Source organism: Malaclemys terrapin, chromosome 2, assembly GCF_027887155.1.
Source record: "Malaclemys terrapin pileata isolate rMalTer1 chromosome 2, rMalTer1.hap1, whole genome shotgun sequence".
Classification (NCBI taxonomy): domain Eukaryota; kingdom Metazoa; phylum Chordata; order Testudines; family Emydidae; genus Malaclemys; species Malaclemys terrapin.
In genome coordinates, this window is record NC_071506.1 from 221789894 (window position 1) to 221804903 (window position 15010).

The 15010-nt window shown below is 41.1% G+C and overlaps 1 protein-coding gene across 1 annotated transcript in view; it reads right to left on the reverse strand.

The window, feature by feature from the left end:
• Nucleotides 1-15010, reverse strand: part of PLCL2 (phospholipase C like 2) — a 198894-nt gene that overhangs the window by 18955 nt on the left and 164929 nt on the right. The window lies entirely within an intron of this gene.

Below are 15010 nucleotides of genomic sequence, written 5' to 3' on the forward strand. Positions count from 1 at the left end.
TCTCAGGTTGGGGATTCTGTTCCACACCCCTAAATTCCCTGACTCAGAAGATGTGGTCCGTAATGTACAATACTGTAGTAATGTCATGCAATAACATACAGAAACGAACAACACACACACATTTTTCCTTAATCCCCCACCTCTTGTGTGTCTACAGGTCAGATTTATGTTTTTTGTGTTTAGATTTCTTTTTCTGTTCTGGACAAACTAAGTGTTCTACCTGTTCATAACAGTCACATGCAGTCATATCTCAAACCCAGGTACATTAAAAAGGTTGAATCCCAAAGCCATCGTTTTTTAAAAGCTTCATAAATTGATTTGAATGACAAAGTGGTTGTTTATGCATTTATTATATTTTTAAACTGACTGCAAGGAAAACTAAAATAGTGAATTCCTTATCTGAATTAAATTAATGTATCATTTTTATTTAAAAACATTAACTTCCTCATAACTCTGACTCAGTCTCTGGAGTGCAGCCTCAATTAAACCATTCATTATGTATTTGCCCAGCACAGATTATCAACCAGGTGAAAAATTAAAATTCATTCATCCATAGTATTTATTTCCTGTCCAAATAATCTACAATCAGTTTAACAATATGCCTATGGATAGACTTGTAGACCCACAGCTACAATGTCCAACTCCTACTACAGCCATGAAAATACAACTTTTCTTATGTATAGTTGGAGTCCTCTAAATACATTGTTTCCCCAGATTCACAGTTTTGGATACACAGTGCTGCATTCAGCATCTTAGAAGGAATGCAGACCAATTCTACAGGAGATAGGTACACGGGCCCTGCCTCTTTGTTTCTTAACCATCTTCCCACCAGTAATAAAGTCAAAGACAAGCAGGGAGGAAGGAATGCAAGTGCGGATGCAATACATTCAGGATGAGGGGTTCAGAGCATACACAAGTTTACTCAAGATTGGATTGATGTTTGGGGATCGGGAAGGTAGCTTTAGGGCTGCTTCTGCACTATGACTGAGCTGCACTTGGATATTTTGACCAGTGGCTGCTGCAAGGAACTGGTTGCAGGTCTCTAATCCTCAGTTTCCCATCCCCACAATGGATTCTATGCCAGTGGAGAGTCAGGCAGTGAGGTTCTGATTCATCCCTCTCTCCCTATCATGCATGCATGCTCACACCCAGAAAACCTTTGACAAGTACCTTCATTTCCCGACTGTTGGGATGGGAGTGGGGCAGCTGACATAGAAGATGGTAGAGCTGGTGGAAAATTCCCCAAGGGGAATTCTCCGCTATTTGCAGCTATCTTAATTGCCATTTTGTGTCATGTACGCTCTGCAGAGTGGCTTCAGCAGAACAGAGACTAGTTGACTATGAACAAAGTTTGCTTTCTACCAGCTCAGGAAAAGCCATGCTAGCTGCCAAGTAAACCTGGATTAAGACCATGTGATGTGTCTCACCTTAATGAGCACCAGCCTACATACACCCCAAAATATTTTTAAGAGGCAAAACAAAAACATCCTATCGTAAACCACCAATCTTAATTAAAATAGGATAAGTTTTTAAATAATCTAGTAAAATTAAATAATTTAATTTTCTATTAATTACTGTCAACTCCGTCTTTGACAAGTGCTAACACACTAGGAAAGGAATATGGTGTAACTAATCTCACACTTTGTGACGATCAGTTCTCTGTATTGCTTTCATCCTATTATAGAATCAACAAGCACTAACATTAATGTTATTTTTATATCTTCAAACCATGGTTCTATCTTTTACAGCTTCATTTTGATTCAGATCTGAATCAGTCCTCGAAGCTTTTGCAAAAATGTTTTGCTCTTGGGAAAAATGTATATTTCAAAATGTTAGGAACTTTGCAACAAACAGATATTTCTGACTGAATGTACTTAATGGAAGCTAGTTTTTCCACAGGATTAACTTGTGGCAAAATATTTTAAGGTCATTTATATAAAATCTACTGTAACTCACACTGGATTATCAGCAGTACTAATATATTAGTATTGAAAGTACTGTGCATTGACATTGCTATTGACTGGAACACACTTCACAATTTGTAGGGCCTCAAGCTGTTTGAAGGGAAAAAGATGAGTCCATGAATTGCCTCTATTTCCAGTTCTGTTGCTGTATAGTGAGGGGTGTGAAAGATGCTGTGGTGTTGCCTCTCTCTCCAGTCCCACAGCTGGAGAGAGATCTAAACTCAGTATAGACATGATTTTGTAAGGTACTAAGCATTATGGCCCAGATTCAGCAATGCATTTAAGCCATAGTCCCGTTGAGGTCAGTGTGCCTATTCACATGTTTAAAGTTGAGTTGCTGGATCAAGACCAGAGTGTTCAGCACTTGGCAGGATTGAGCTCTATGTGAGTTGCAGAAGCCCCAAGTAAACAGGGCACCAAATGGCTGCTTGTTTTGCTTGTGATTCTTTCTGGCCATTTCTTGCATTACTACTAGTTAACAACTGATACAACAACAGTAACAGACAAATGACTATAAATTGATGTGGGGAAGACAGAGAAGGGAACTAAGGAGGAAAGACATGGTTTCTCATTCAGAAATAGATGAAATGGGAAACACATTTGCACAAAATCATGTAAAAACCCCTTAAACTAATATATACTTGTAGTGAAAACTTATCTATAAAATTAAATACAGAATATATTACCTGGAGACATAGAAAACATTGTTTTTGCAGGATAAAATTTCTTCTTATTTTTTTTTTTTTACAAGTGCAAGTTCAAATTTAGCTCTCATTAAGATATATGAAATGAATCTAGTATTCAAGCAGGTTTAATTACTTTTATTATTATTCTTAGCTCATTAATATGTTGGACTGTCTGATTGATAACAGACACTAGACTACACTAAACCGGAATTATTAGATTATTCAGAGCTGTATTCCTGTATATACCATCTGTCTAATCCACAAAGCACTAGTTACCCATCTTTTCTAGCTTTGCTGACAGCTGTCAAAAATGGACAACAAGCTAAAGTTTCTGAGAGATTATGAGGATTACATATGATACCCAAGAATGCTAAAGCAACTTTCAGCTGTTAATGATTCACTATGTTCATGCAAGGAAAACCCCCAGGAAAATATATAAACACACTGTTACTCTCAGTGAGCAAGAATATCTGGTTTTCTTTGCTAGGACAAAACTTTTAGATATGAGAAAATGCCACACTTAATTCAAGCTATACTATGTCTAAGAAGAAGATTTTTTTCTTGATTTAGGCTATAGCTCATTCCACGCTACAACTCTAATTCAGCATGATCAACGTAATTAGGGTCAAACTGAAACATTTAGACACTGGCCTGAACAGGAATAGGGGATAATGTGGAGCAAAACTGTCACATGTGGAGAGATGATGTTTCAGTGTAGTACAATCTCTCCCTGAGCAGCCAAGTGCATTTGGAATGATGCAATCTGCTTTGTTCAGTGCAGCTGGCTCCCTGTGCATGCTGGTAGGCCACTGCATCACTGCTTCCCTTGAGTCAATGGGCACCTCTGGAGGCACACATAAATAAGCAGTAAAACAGGCCTTTGGGTGGCCTACATTCAAGGTTGGGTGAGAGGCTCCTTACATTCCCCCCAATATCTGCAGATGGGTTTGGCACAATTTATCTCTGAATGACTTTTTATAAACCTCTTGTCATAGTATCTGGGCTTAACTGGTAAATTAAACACCACAATCCATTAATTAAAATGGCTCATGATATAGTATAACACTTCCCAGAATGAAAGATTGCTGTTTTTAATTAATAATAATAATAGCTATCTAGCACCAATCAGATGCTGGACTGAGTGATGTGCCAATCAAATACTTGACTGAAACGATGCGTCTGAAGGTGCAAACTCTGGCTCCAGCAGATCACCAGAGGGAACTAGTACTCCAGTGATCCCAATCATTACGATAGCACATAAAACGACATACAGTCCATAAAATAGCTAGATTCCAAACCATAGCAAACCTCATAGATTAAAACAAACACCTCGAATTATTTCAGAAGGAGGTGAAAAGCCAGTGCAGTTCCTGGAGCAGAGATGTAATATGCTCACATGAACCCACCACATTATTAGGGAACTAATCGCGTTCTGTGCTAACTGAAAGCTCTTTAGTGGTTCCTTATTATATTAACCATTGTAACTGCACCAAGAATAGACAGACTAATTTGTGCATGTTCAAACTTCTCTCAGTTAACTTTATCAAAAGCAATTATTACGAAGATGAGATCCTGCTAAACAGAATAGGTAGGGCCCTACCTACCAAATTCACGGTCCATTTTGGTCAATTTCCACAGTGGTAGGATTTTAAAAATTGTAAATTTCATTATTTCAACTATTTAAATCTGAAATGTCATGGTGTTGTAATTGTAGGGGTCCTGACCCAAAGAGGAGTTGTAGGGGGGTCGCAAGGTTATTGTAGGGAAGGTTGCAGTACTGCTATCCTTACTTCTGCGCAGCTGCAGGCGGTGGAGCTGCCTGCAGAGCTGGGCAGCTGGAGAGTGGCGGCTGCTGGCCGGGAGCCCAGCTCTGCAAGCAGAACTGCCGCCAGCAGCTGCGCAGAAGAAAGAATGGCATGGTATAGAATTGCCACCCTTACTTGTCTGCAGAGCTGGGCCCTCAGTCAGCAGCTGCCTCTCTCCAGCTGCCCAGCTCTGAAGGCAGCAGCGCAGAAGCAAGGGTGGCATGGTATGGTATTGCCGCTCTTACTTCTGCGTTGCTGCTGGCAGGGTGTTGCCTTCAAAGCTGGGTGTTGTCTTCAAAGCTGGGCGCCCCGCCACCAGCTGCTGCTCTCCAGCCACTCAGCCCTGAAGGCAGTACAGAAGTAAGGGTGGCAATACTGTGGTCCCCCTAAAATAAGCTTGTGACCCCCCCCTGCAACTCTCTTTTGGGTCAGGACACCCAATTTGAGAAGGCTGGTGTCCCCTGTGAAATCTGCATAGTATAGGGTAAAAGCACACAAAAGATCAGATTTCATAGTGAGAGACCAGGTTTCACGGTCCGTGACGCATTTTTCATGGCCGTGAATTTGGTAGGGCCCTAAGAATAGGTAATCTGAGGGTTTAAAAATATGACTTCTGATTTTCTTCGGGATTTTTTCCTGAAGAACCATGGCTATGGGTCTTCAGTAGCAGAAAGTCAGGCTGTGGGAGCTGCAGTAGTTTAAGTATCTGATAACCAACCCCCTACTCAATCATTAAGGGATTAAGGGCTGGCCAACACAGCCCAAAAAGTGATTCAGCCTCGCAGGCGGCCTCTGCCCCATCACAGAATACATCAAATCTGCCTTCCCCTGGAAGGTCCTTTCAGGGAAGACAGCAGTGAATACAACTATCTTCCTCCAGGATGAACTCACTTTTGTGAACAATCGTCCCCAGGGACACAAGGGTTTGTCACCAGCATAGGTGAATCAAGCCCTAGGAGCTCACCCCCTATTATAAATACCATCCTTTAACTTCCAACCAGACTTGGTTCCCTTTTACAGTAGCACCTCAATGTACATTCCAATATCACCTGCACATAGTCATCCACTCCTCCTGACTCACATTATGGCCTTTTGGGGACTCTGAGAGACTAATTAAAAAAAATACACACTTGTCCTCTCAACTTTTGAAGCAGATAGGGTTACTTTAGATACTGCCCTTCAGCTGATGGATAGAGATTCTGCCTTAAGACTGCATCAATCACTTATATTTGAATAAATATAGCATTTACTTACAAGATATAACACACAAATAAGGCAATTCATGCACCAGATAAACAAATTAAAAACAAAGGACTTTAAGCAAACTCACATGCACTGTTCACTCACATGCACGAGGCTTAAACCTTCCTAAATATTTTGTTATATGAGATAGTGAACAAAAAATACTTCTGAGTGGGAAATGTGGAGGGGAGACCATATTTTAGTGGGTGCAAAAATGGAAGTCAGTGTTTGAAAATCTGGCTCTTAACATGAAGGACTTGGTTAGGAAGAGAAACAGTGTCATTTTACAAGTTACCCTACCTTCACAACACAGGTCAAGTTAATACTCTATAGTTGTTAAAAGAAAAGGTAACAGAGTAGCATGGATCAACATCAGAGCTGAAAGTTAGAACAAAACACTGCCAGTTCTTACTCAGTGATTCTCACAGCATACACGTCTGCTCTAAATTGCAACAAATTTTCACCTTACACCTAAAGCTCTCTAATAATCAACACTTAATTATTTCTAGATTATCAAGTTCTTTCCTTTCACGGCAAATCACTCTGTGCTTTCCCCATGCACATTGGATACTCTGCATTTTCAAGTCCCCCCACTACCCACCATCTCTCTCTCTCTCTCTCTCTCGCATGCAAACACACACGAAAAAATGATTGCCATTTAATTCCTCCACCCATCTGTTATAGCAGCTGTATCTGTTGTAAGCTATACGACATGACAGGGCATGAATTGTTTTACATTAATTCACACCTAGTGTATTGTGATGGACGAGACAGAAAGCTGATGCTGTCAACTAAACTAAGCATGAACTGATATGACAATTCACATACTGGAATGTCTTATTGCTATGACATACTCGAACAAAAACTGTATTTTTAAATGATAAAACATACAAGGCAAATTGAATGATATAACTGGCTAATAGGAATTTTGAGCCATCAGTTGTCAGAATAATTCATCGCTTAGAATTTAGGTTCACTTTCTGAAGCCTAAACTGTAATAATTATAGTAACAGCTAACAATTCTTATCAGACAGAAACAACTTATCAGGCAGATGTAGAAGCCTGTATCATTATTAATTTGGAAATGAGACACCACACATTATTTATCATTTTGCTGTTGCTTAACGTACCTAGAGCAGCAGACAAAATACATTTCTAGTACTGTCCAGTGTATTAGGTATGTCAGCTGTGAAGTGCCAATGTTCTATCCTCAAAATAACCAGTTCCATTTTTGGATATTTGTACCAGGTATAATCAGGGCTGGCTCTAACTTTTTTGCCGCCCCAGGCAAAAAAGAAGAGCGCTGCCCCGCCGTAACACCCCGCGCCCCCCACGAGCACCATGCCGCTGAAATCCTTCCCCCTGAGTGCCGCGCCGGTCTGGCCAAATCCCCGCCCCGGAGCGCCAGGCCGGGCTGCCCAAACCCCCTGCCCCTCCCCCCCCCGAGCGCCGGGCCGGGCTGGCCAAACCCCTGGAGCGCCGGGCTGGGCTGGCCAAACCCCGCTCCCCCCCACCCCCCGAGCGCCGGGCCGCCCAAACCCCCGGTGCGCCACGCCGGGCCGCCCAACCCTCCCAGCGCACGCCGAGCCGCCCAAATCCCCGCCCCCCCAGGGCCACGCTGGGCCCCAAAGCCCCTGTTCCCCCTCCCCCCTCCCCAAAACATCCCCCGCGCTGCCCAGCTGAAACAAAACAAAAAAAACCCTCGAGCGCCGCCCCACCAAACAAAAAACCAAAAACATCACGAGCGCCTCCCCGCCACCCCAACATTGGCCGCCCCTTCTAAGGTGCTGCCCCAAGGACATGCTTGGTCAGCTGGTGCCTGGAGCCAGCCCTGGGTACAATAATTTACACCAGTGATGAGCATCAACCAAGGGTGCTTGTGCTGCCCCGATGGGGATCACTTAGGGAAAAATTTCCAGTGAATATGTGCAGGACATGCACACACAAAGAGCGGGCTTCACATGTGCAATCACTCATAGAAGAAGTTGGCTAGTATTTGATTTTTAGACATGACAAATTTAACATTGCAAAACATTTAGACAGATTTTTCAAAGCTGCCTAAGGGATCTGGATGCCCAATTTCCACTAAAAATAATGGGAACTGAGCATCAAAATCCTTTCAGTGGCTTTGAAAGTTTCAGCTTTAATGCTTAATGCAGCAGTATAGCATTGTTTGCAGTGAATTAAAATAATAATAATTGCATGAAATAAAACTTACAGTTCTCAACCTTATTTCCAGGGAAAGCAAAACTCAAAGTTGCCAGTGAATAAAATAAACAAACAAATTATGTTTGGAATGATGGCTTTCTTTTCCACTTCAGAATCAAAAGTATTGATTAATATAGTGATAGCGTTTCTGCTCCAGTAGGTGATCCATGATCTTTTCTCTCTTCATATCTCTAGAATGAACACAGCAAACTCTTCCTCAAAACATATTTTGTATGGTCACAAAATAACTTGAAACTGGATTTTCTTTAAGTGACCAAGTCCAGCAAAATGCCTAGCACCAGTGATAGAGAAGGCTAAGTGAAATGTTTATTCATGTGGCAAATAACTTGGGAGGGATTCTACTGGAAAAATCACCACTTATTTATAGTTGATAGAGGCTTTTCAGATTACATCATTCCCAGCACGGTAAACTCACTTGTCATAGTTTAAAAGCTTTTTCCACAGGTATGTGAATTAAATAGGAAGCTATCAAATCACCTATAGTTTTATAAATTAAAAAATTAGTTTGATCATCATTAATTTTAAAAATTGTCCAAAACACATAATTAATAGGATGAAATTTTAGAAGCAAATGAATGTTAACTGGCCCACAAACTGTTTCAGATAAAACTGCACTCTAAGGAAATGTACAATATAAAGATTAAAGTCATAAAGGTGGAAAAAATGCATTGCCTCAGAGCTTCTCGTTTCTCACAACAGACAGATGGATACCTAGAGATCAAACACCACAAGACTTTATTACGTCACACTTTATTAATAACAAATATTATTCACTAATGATACAGAGAAGGCAGAAGTGCTCAATAAATCTCTCTTCTTTGCATTTGGAAAGAGGTTGGATGATGTAGTCACATCTTACAGTGGCAATGAAATATTCCTATTCCAACAGTAGCTAAGAAAGATGTTAAACAGTAACTAAACATTAAACAGGAACTAAAATTACATATTTTTAATCTGCAGAATCAGATAACTTGCACCCAAGAATTTTTTAAAGAATTGCAAAGGAGCTCTCTAAACCAGTGGTTCCCAAACTTGTTCCGCCGCTTGTGCAGGGAAAGCCCCTGGCGGGCCGGGGCGGTTTGTTTACCTGCCGCGTCCGCAGGTTCGGCCGATCGCGGCTCCCAGTGGCCGCGGTTCGCTGCTCCAGACCAATGGGAGCTGCTGGAAGCGGCGGCCAGTACGCTCCCATTGGCCTGGAGCAGCAAACCGCGGCCACTGGGAGCCGCGATCGGCCGAACCTGCGGACGCGGCAGGTAAACAAACCGGCCCGGCCCGCCAGGGGCTTTCCCTGCACAAGCGGCGGAACAAGTTTGGGAACCACTGCTCTAAACCATTGATGTTGCTATTTAACAAATCTTCAGACTCTAAAGAGGTTCCAGAGGACTGGAAGAAAGCTAACGGTTTGCCAATATATTTAAAATTTAAACGGGACACCCTGGCTAACTGCAGACTGGGTAGGTGACATTGATCCAGGGCAAAATAATGGAAACGCTGATACAGAGAGAAATCAATAATGAAGTAACAGACAGTAGCATAATTAATGCCATTCAATATAGTTTTACGGAAAATAGGTCTTGTCAAACAAACTTGATATAATTTTTTTATGAGAGCACCAGTTTGGTTGATAAAGGTAACTGTGTTGCCATAACATCCTTAGATTTCTGTAAAGCACTGGATTTAGCACCACAAAACATTTGCATTAAAAAATAAGCATTTTATATAAAATTAATGTAGCACAAATTAAATAGACTAAAACCGATAGATCTCAAAAAGTAATTTTAAATGGGGAATCATCATTCATTAGGGGTTTCTCTAATGTGGTACCATAGGTATTTGTTTTTGGCCCAGTGCTATTCAATATCTTTATCAATCATCCAGAAGAAAATATAAAATCATTGTTGGTAAAGTATGCAGGTGACACAAAAATTGGTGAAGTGGTAAATAATGATATGGACACATCTGTTATACAGAGTGATCTAAGCTGGGATCATTTGAACAACATGTATTTTAATACAGACAAATATATGATCATACATCTAGAAACTAAGAACACAAGTCATACACAATTGGGGGCTGTGTCCTGGAAAACTGACTCTATAAAGGACTTAGAGGTCAGGCAAATAACCATTTGAACATGAGCTTCCAGTGTGATGTTAAGGCTAATGCAATGTTTGGATGTATAAGCAAAGGAATATTGAGTAGGTGCAAGGAAGTGGAATTAATCTGGCATACAGCATTAATGACACCATCATCAGAATACTATGCCCAGCTCTGATGTCCATACTTCAAAAAGGGTTTTGAGAAATTGGCAAGGGTTCAGAAAAGAGCTACAAGAATGATCCAAGCTCAGGAAAACCTCCCTTATGGTGAGAAACTTATGAAGCTCAAACTGTTACATTTATCCAAGAGCAGGTTAGGTGGTGATGTGATCACCGTCTGGAAGTACCTACAAGGAAGGAAGATTTCTGATAACAGAGGGTTCTTTAATCTAGCAGACAAGGCCATAACAAGTTCCAACAGTTGGAAGTTGAGCTAGACAAATTACCACTAGAAATAAGCAACACGTTTTCAAAATCAGGGTAATTAACCATTGGAACAATTTACCTAGAAAACATGGGGATTCTGCATCACTTTAAGTCTTTAAATCAAGATTAAATATCTTTCTAAAATATTTGCTATAGCTCAAACTGAAGTTATGGGCTTGACGCAGGAATTACTAGAGAGGTTCTATGGCCTATATTAAGTAGGAGATCAAACTAAATAATCATAATGGGTCCATTTTGGTATTAAAATCTAAGGGTGAGCTCCAGCGTCTGTATGCCAGATGAACAGGCTGGAGCCCTGTAAATAATCTCTAAAAGCCTGAGTTCTGGCTGGCAGAAAATTCTGCTGTTTCAGCCTGTCTTTGGAAGACCCCTTTCCTAGCCCTGAACTAGGGATATCGGAAGTTGGGAGAAGCACGTTGGGGCAGCGCCACAGCACATGCTACTGTGGAAACTGAGGGTACAGGAGGCTGCTATAATTTGGACAAACCTTGGGTGGCCTGTCTAAATCACACTTGGTCCCTATCCAGCCACAACATGGATTGGGAGGGTGCAAAAGTGACTTAAAGTCACCTTAGCCCATCTTACCTCTGTGCTACAACTCCTACAGGTGCAGCATAGAATCTCACCCTATGAAACTACAAACTGTAAGGATCAACCCTGCACTAGCAGGGAGATGAATTAACTAATTTTTAAAGCTTTTCTCACCTCTGCAAGTTGAAACTTAACATCCAAATAACAGAAAATAAATGTAAACCCTTTTGTGGTTGGGTATAAGACTATCCATGATTCACATTACTTCATACTCCACCTTAAAGGTAGCGTGTGGTATATAAAAATCTTGTTTACCCTATCTCACTGTGAGCAATCCCCCAGTAAATCTGGTGTTGGCACCCACTACCAATCTATGCTAAAATAAGCAAGGAGACACATTTTGATACTAGTGTACCTGGGAAGATCTATGGACTGGCAAGAGGGTAGCAGAAAACTGAAGCAGCTACATGGCCCTTTTCTGGCTTTGATAACTGGACCTACTTTTTAAATTACAGATTTGAGAGCTATGCCTGGTGGGACTGCTGTGGAAACTAGATTTACACTATTCCTCTGTAACAAGCCTGATGGACAATAATCAATTTCACCTTTGAGCATTAGGTGTTTTCTCATTCTGTCTTCACTATAGATATGCACACACACACAAATCCACAAATCCATTTGAATCTTCTAAACTTGGGAAGCTGGAGTAAACAAACACCTCAAAATCAAAAGTATTCTCTCAATTAGACAAAAGCTGTATCATTTAATTTAATTCTAAAATCTCAATAAAAAGAGTTTTCTAGTTACCCTTTCTCTTCCACAAAGATTATCTCAAAGTTTTTATGTATAAGAGATCTACATAAATGCAGCATTGTCACGGAGTCCCCGGGCGATGCTCTGAAACTGCTCCCCACAAAGTCAGTCAGGACTTTGGGGAGCCTCCTCTCCCTTGGAGCAGACTGTCTTCAGGGCAAGATGCTCACACGGCTTCACCTCCTGGGTCTCTCCTGGGAGCATTCAGCATATGCCCCTCGGTGCGCTTCCCACAGCGAGTCCGCCCAGGCGGGGTCCTGGGGAAGCCAAAGAGTTCTGCACCCCCCACTTCGCAGTCAGACGTGACTCTCGGGCAGCCAGTAAAACAGAGGTTTATTAGACGACAGGAACACGGTCTAAAACAGAGCTTGTCGGTCCAGCGAACGGGACCCCTCCGCCGGGTCCATTCTGGGGCTCAGCGAGCCAGACACCCCCGTCTGCCCTTCCTTCCGGTCCCCAGTTAGCTCCAAACTCCAACCCCTATCCAGCCCCTCCTTCTCTGGGCTTTGTCTCTTTCCCAGGCCAGGAGGTCACCTGATCCCTTTGTCTCCAACACCTTCAGTTGGCACCTTTGCAGAGGAGGGGCCCAGGCCATCAGTTGCTAGGAAACCGAGTGTCGGGCATTTATGTACACTGGTCCTTTGCTCTGCAGCAACCATACACCCTTATCCCACCCCCTAGATACTTAAGAACTGCATAGGGGAAACTGAGGAAAACATTAAGAACAGTCCCATTTCGTCACAAGCATATTATTATATTTTGGAAATGAATATACAAAAACTGATTAGGGGTGAAATCCTCAGTGGCTGTAAGTCAGTATAGCCCCACCAAAGTCAATGGACCTGTGCTGATTTAAAGTAGCTGAAGATCTGTGTCAAAAATTTTAAACTTTCAAAGAATGATAATGGATATGGAATGGGAACCAAAGCAATATTGCCTTACATTATAACCTCTGGGTTAAGAACACCTCAGGGACGGAGGTTGTTTGAAACTCTGAGATGTTCGTAACACTGAACCAAAACATTATGGTGGTTCTTTCAAAAGTTTACAACTGAACATTGACTTAATACAGTTTTGAAACTTTACTATGCAGAAGAAAAATGCTGCTTTCCCTTTTTTTTTTAGTAGTTTACATTTAACACAGTGCTATACTGTATTTGCCCTTTGTTTTTTTTTTTTTTGGTGTCTCTGCTGCTGCCTGATTGTGTACTTCCGATTCCAAAGGAGATGTTTGTTGACTGATCAGTTCGTAACTCTGGTGTTTGTAACTCTGAGGTTCTACTGTACTATACATCTTTGATATTTAGCACATATAAAATTCCTGTAAGGATGCAGATATTTTATTCAGAGAAACACAACTGTGTTCAGCTGAAAGCAATATGTTGACTTTTAGAAAACCAACAGAGCAATCTGGATTTTGTTGAAACTTAAAAATACTAAGGAAAACATCCAGCTTATCAAAAAGTTTATACCTTTCAATTTTTGCTTTCATAAAGTATAAGACAGGTGCAAAAGCACCACTATGGGATAAATCAGAAAAAGAGCAAAACTCTAGCTTATTCAATGCATTGTTAACCAAAATGAGCAAAATTATTGACTTACTTCAGAATTAGTTTTGAATTTTAACAGATACACAATAATCTTATTATTCACTTAAACCAGGAATTGGTTTAATTAAGAGAACAAGTCCAGTTAAAAGATTTTCCTACTGAGCTTGTTAATGACAATATAAATTTACTGTATGTTCACAGCTTGTAAGGATGAGGATTTATTCTTATTTTAGCAACTCTCTTCTTGTTCTTCAAGCCATAGAACAAAAGAGCATAGCACGATAATAGTGCAATTTCCTTTTACTTACAAAGACACTAATTATAAAAGCGTATAAGCTTTTACTCAGAGTTAATATGCTATCCCATGAAGCAATTCATTCTCAACTAAAATCCAAAAAGCTGACAGTTCCAGAATCCAGAAAACTGACAAAAACCTAATGCAAAAAGCATCTGCTGAAACCAGGAAATTAATAGAGTTGTAGACAAAGTCTTTGGACATCTCCACTATGTAAAGGTTTGGATCAGCTCATCTGTCTTAAGATGTACGTCAGTGGGACTCTGCAGGGGTAAAGCTGTCCAAGATAGCAGATCCTATTTCCTAATCAGGAATTAAGCCTATTGTGTTGTACTGTAGGATACTTTTGGTGAGGTCCCATCTGGAGTACTGTGTCCAGTGGAGGGCAACAAAAATGATTAGGGGGCTGGAGCACATGACTTATGAGGAGAAGCTGAGGGAACTGGGATTATTTAGTCTGCAGAAGAGAAGAATGAGGTGGGATTTGATAGCTGCTTTCAACTACCTGAAAGGGGGTTCAAAGAGGATGGTGCTAGACTGTTCTCAGTGGTAGCAGATGACAGAACAAGGAGTAATGGTCTCAAGTTGCAGTGGGGGAGGTTTAGGTTGGATATTAGGAAAAACGTTTTCACTAGGAGGGTGGTGAAGCACTGGAATGGGTTACCTAGGGAGGTGGTGGAATCTCCTTCCTTAGAGGTTTTTAAGGTCAGGCTTGACAAAGCCCTGGCTGGGATGATTTAGTTGGGGATTGGTCCTGCTTTGAGCAGGGGGTTGGACTAGATGACCTCCTGAGGTCCCTTCCAACCCTTATATTCTATGATATTCTATACTTACTTAAATAACACCAAAGTCTCACTTCAATATTTATAGAATCATAGAAATGTAGGGCTGGAAGAGACTTTGGGAGGTCAACAAGTCCAGCCCCTTGCGCAGTAAACCAAGACCATCCTTGTCAGATATTTGTCCAACTTGTTCTTAAAAACTCCAAAGATGGGGATTCCACAGTTTCCCTTGGATGCCTATTCCAGACCTTCACTAGCCGTATAGTTAGAAAGTTTTTTTTTAATATCTAATCTAAATCTCCCTTGCTTCAGATTAAGCCCATTACTTCTTGTCCTACCATCAGTGGGCACTGAGAACAACCAATCATCATCCTCTTTATAACAGCCTTTAATATATTGCAATTGTTATCAGGTCCCTCCTCAGACTTCTTTTCTCAAGACTAAATGTGGAGGTTTTTTTAATCTTTCCTCATAGGTCTGGTTTTCTAAATATTTTATCATTTTTGTTTCTCTTTGGACTCTCTCCAATTTGTCCACATCTTTCTGACTATGTCTATGCTGTACACC